The 4,934-nt window shown below is 37.7% G+C and overlaps 1 pseudogene; it reads right to left on the bottom strand.

Annotated features, from left to right (window-relative positions):
* Nucleotides 1–3,564: 3,564 nt before the first annotated feature.
* Nucleotides 3,565–3,686, bottom strand: LOC141417130 (small nucleolar RNA SNORA51; annotated as a pseudogene).
* Nucleotides 3,687–4,934: the final 1,248 nt, after the last annotated feature.

The raw sequence follows: 4,934 nt of genomic DNA, 5'->3' as shown, positions 1-4,934 counted from the left end.
CATTTCATCTTCAAGTTCTGAGATTCTGTCTTCTGTTTGTTCTATTCTGCTGGATTGGCCTTCTGTTTGTTTTGCAGTTCTGTTTCGTTCTTTTTTCTGAGGCTTTCCATATCCTGGCAGTTTTCCTCTTTAATGTTGTCTATTTTTGTCCTGAGTTCATTTATCCGTTTATTCATTGTGTTCTCTCTTTCACTTTGGTATTTATACAGTGTTTCTATGGTTTCCTTTATTTCTTCTTTTGCTTTTTCAAATTCTTACAGAGAGCTCTTGTGTACCCTCTATCCAGTTTCCCCAGTGACAATATCTTACAAAGCTATTGTACAGTATTACAACAAGGATACTAACATGCTGTAACACTAATCTTATTCAGATTTCCCAGTTTTACTTGTACTCATGTGTGTCTGTGTGTGTGTGTGTGTGTGTGATCATGGTGGCCTTGGTTTTCATGTATTGCTGTGTAAGCTTTGTTTCTTTGTTATGCGTCTCACCTGTTAATCTACGGTCTCAGCAAACAAACTTCTTTAGAGGATGACTAAGTATCAGCTTTGTGAAGAATGAGGTGGGATGTATTTTTTGATTTAGACACTTAGATTCCATCTCACTGAAGTCAGATTGGCTGTGATCAAGAAAATAAATAACAAATGCTGGTTGAGGATATGGGGTAGGAGATACAGGAATCCTTATGTCTGTTGGTGGCATTGTAGACTAGTGTAGCTATTATGGAAATCAGTACAGATGATCCTCAAAAAACTAAAAACAGAACTACCACACGACCGTGCTACACCACTCCTGGGCATTTACCCAAAAAAATGTAAGTCAGCATATAATAGAAATGATTGCGCATCCAGATTTATGACAGTACTAGTCACAATACCCATGCCATGAAAATAGTCTTAGTGCCCATCAGTTGGTTAACTGATAAGCCAAATATGGTATATATACATAATGCAGTACTATTCAGCCATAAAGAAGAATGAAATTATATCATTTGCAATAAAAATCGATGGAACTAGAGACAATCATGCAAAGTAAAAAAAGCCAAACTCAAAAGACAAATATCACATTTTCTACCATGGGCACTGTATACACTTAAAAAATAAAACAAAACAATACAATACAAAAACAAGGCCATGCATATAAAAGGAGGACTGTTTCTTTGGGGGAAGCAATAGGAAGGAAGAAGGCTAAAGGAGAGATGAAAGGCTGAATATGAGCTCATAGATGCCTGTAAGGGAGAGAATAATGAAATGCATTAAAAACCAAAGAGGGAGGGGAGAGGGAATAAGAAAAAGCAGTAGGGGAGATGAGTATGATCTAAGAGCATTATGTGTACAGAAATGCCACAATGAACCCTACTGTACTATTTTTTAAAAAACTGCCTTTATCATACTGCTTTCATGACTTTGGCACCTACAGCTCCAGTCCATTACTCTGGCTTCCTGCTCCATAAACTCTGACTTTCTATCTGAAGACTTTCCATTGGCCTGTGTTTTACGTGGGCTGGTTAAGTCTTCACACTAATGCCACTAGGGCAACCACTCAGCAAGGGATGATGCAAGCCGGAGGATACACCTCCACCTTTGTTTTCTGTCTGCTCCATCAGGATTACTCATACATAACACTTACTCCCAGCGTTGTTCAGTATAATTATGCCTTCTTTGTTCACAGGAAACCTGCCAATTATGCACTCTTTGTTGATTCTCCGAATGGATTTATGCCTCAAATCCTTTCTTCACACTCACAGCAAGTCTCATATCCACCTCTTGCTGGGGTATTCCTCTTCACCAGTATCTCCAAACTGTTACATAACTATGTAACATACCTGCGCTACACAACAACCTATTCCCTACTCAAATATTCCTCCATTCCAATCCCTGCTTTTGCTTTCACATTATTATAATATCACAGGTTGAAGAGGGAGCATAGGGTAATAAAAGCCAGTATTTTAAGCTATAGTCATGATATTAGAATCCACCCAAGGAAAATACGAGTTACAGATAAGTAAAGATGTAGACTCTGAAGTACAAACCATGCCCTTACACCTTGGGCGTCTGATAATCTACAATAGGTTAAGATATGTTATAAAGCAATAATGAAAATAAGTTTTATACTGGTATGCAAAGAAAAATATCAATGAAACAAAATAGAAAGAATAAAAGACTTGTATATGAATGAAACTTGTTATATGATGAAAGAAGATGCCAAAAACTAATGGGAAAAGGGTAGATTATTACCGGTAGTAGTGGAGAGAACAGACGCATTATATAGATAAAATTGAGTCGTGACACTATCACGGATACTTCCAGATGGATAAATACATAAGTGTGCAAGTACAATTAAAAAGTAATGGGAGCAATCATAGAAGAATGGTCTTATGACTAAGACGCACCAAGGACCACGCCTCCTCTGAGGTCCAGCACCTTTGGGCGCATCTGTCTTTGTTCTCCAACCACCGCTCGGTTCCCCATGGACTCTAACTGCACCTGCGCCACGATGGACCCTGAGCCTGCTCCGGCTCCTGCAAATGCAGAGAGTGCAAGAGCACCTCCTGCTGGAAGCCCCGTGGGCTGTGCCAAGTGGGCCAGGGCTGGGTCTGCAAAGAGCATCTAACTAGTGCAGCTTCTGTGCCTGATGTGGACACAGCCCCGCTCCTACGTGTGAACAATACTCACTGTACAGACCCGTGTCTTTGTTTTTAACAACTCTGACCCATTTGGTACATTCCTTTCTATGATGTATGTAATTGATAATAAAAATTGTTGGTTGGCTTGATTAAAAAAAAGGTAAAAATAGGAAAAAAAAATCCAAAATGCAATTTAATGTGAAATATGATTTGATTACATCAGAGTCAAAGATTTGCATTCAGGATTGATGCTGTAGACAAGCTTAACAGAATAAAGATGACTTCTGTGTTTAAAATTGAAAATAATTAGCAATTAATCTAAATAATAATATGGAAATAACTCATGAATCAAAGGTGTAGGATCTGATAGCTAATTGGGAAAGAGAAGTGAAGAGGCAAATTACAAAAGAAGACTTTGAATTAGCATTGCCTTTATTAGATGTTCAAACCCATGTGTAACTAGGGAAATGCAAAATCAAACAGTGAAACATCACTTTGCACCCATCAGAAGAGCAAGAATAAGTAAAAGACTTAAAACTGCAATCGGTAGAGATATGAAGAAACAAGAAGCTGCCTGTGCTGTGCTGGTGGGTGTGTAGCTTGGGGCAAGCTTCTGGAGAATAAGCTGGCTACAATTTGTCAAATGAAGTGTGTGTGTGTGTGTGTGTGTGTGTGTGTGTGAGTTTGTGGTGTCCTAGGCCTTGGGAGTCTATTACAGATCTACCACACCCCCCAACTTTCAAGGTTGGCTGTAAAAGGAAATGGAGGAGGATGCTCTGTTGCGGCATTAGGTAAGCATTGGAGACAAGCAACCTGTGTTTCTATCAGTGTGGAACAGTGGAGATGACAGCATACAATTTTGTGGAATGAGCACTCTGAAATTATACTCAAAAATCAGAGACAATAAAACTTCTTTTATTTTTTAATTTCTGCCCCTCCTCCCATGTCTTCCTGGAATTCACAATACAGACAGCCTGGGCTGAGGTGTGTGTGGGGTAGGTTCACTTCACATCTTCTTTCTACACAGTGTAAGAACACTGTCCATGGTAATAAGCAAGAGGAGGCCAGCTGCAAAGCTTTTAATAAAATCAGAGACTCCACATCAACATGGATAAATCTTAGACACATAGGACTAAGTGGTACAAACAACAAATTAACCAAAGTCTCTATTAACCAAAATAGAACTGTAAATTAAATGCACATATATACTGTGTATATACTTTGTATACTCTGTGTATAAAAGGATAAACATGGATTCAAGTATGCAGAGCAAAAGCGTTAGGGTGGTCTGTAAAAATTGGGGAAGGGAATGGAATTAGTGAAGAAAAGAAAATCAATCAATATTCAAGCTTGGGGCCTTGTGTAGATCGATGATGTTTCCAGTTCTGAATTCAGTACAATTAATTCAACATGACAAGTCTTTTTGTTTTGTTTTGTTTTTTTAAGGGACACCTTTATCTTGATTTTTCTCTACAACGGAATGCTTCTCCTTTTTTAGCTAAAGTTAAGTCAAAAGAAGCATTTCTCAATTACTTCTTTTACTCTTTAAAATTGGTCCTTTGGCAATGCTGGTAGTTAAAAAATTCAGTGTTTAGAACTGATTTTTATACTGGATGAAAACAAATATAAAATATTGCTTTAAAATACTTGCTGAATTGAATCTTGTGTTTAAGCCCCCTGGACCACGCCCTCTCCTTCTGCCTAAGAATCTTTAATGATAGTTTTCTTAACTGCTTAGTGTTTTGTGATAAGACTCTTCCTATAGTTATTTGTATAATGAAAAAAATGAGTCAAACTGGAGACAACAGGATTTTTAATTTCATGGGAAAAGCATTATAAACTGTCATTTGTAATTTAAAACTGTCATTTATAATTTAATTTAAAAGTTTTTTGCTTTTTGAAATTCAGAGATCAAAGGATGTTGAAAGGTGTGTGTGTGTGTGTGTGTGTGTGTGTGTGTGTGTGTTTGAAAGTGTTGCTGTGTAAGTTTTATTGCCATGTGAAGTGTCCCACCAGTTATTCTAGGTTCTCAGCAAACAAACCTCTTTAGAGGATGAACAGTGAGGTAGGTGTGTTTTCCTATGACTCCTTCCTCCCCATTTCGCCTACATCTTGGCTGAGTGACTATTTCTGCCTTGTTTCATTTGTGGCTTAGTCAAATTACTCCAGTTTAGATAACAGGAAATAATCTTTTACATCTCTGTTACTTACTGCCTACTCAACCTGGTAGGAAAACGAGGCATTTAGAGTAAATGGAAATTTCCAAATTACAGATAAATCTGTGTGTTCTTAGAGGTTAATTTCTATTAAA

The sequence above is a fragment of the Castor canadensis genome, chromosome 14, assembly GCF_047511655.1.
Source record: "Castor canadensis chromosome 14, mCasCan1.hap1v2, whole genome shotgun sequence".
Taxonomy (NCBI): domain Eukaryota; kingdom Metazoa; phylum Chordata; class Mammalia; order Rodentia; family Castoridae; genus Castor; species Castor canadensis.
The sequence above is the reverse complement of the archived record's forward strand: the minus strand, read 5'-3'. Positions and strand labels throughout refer to the sequence as shown.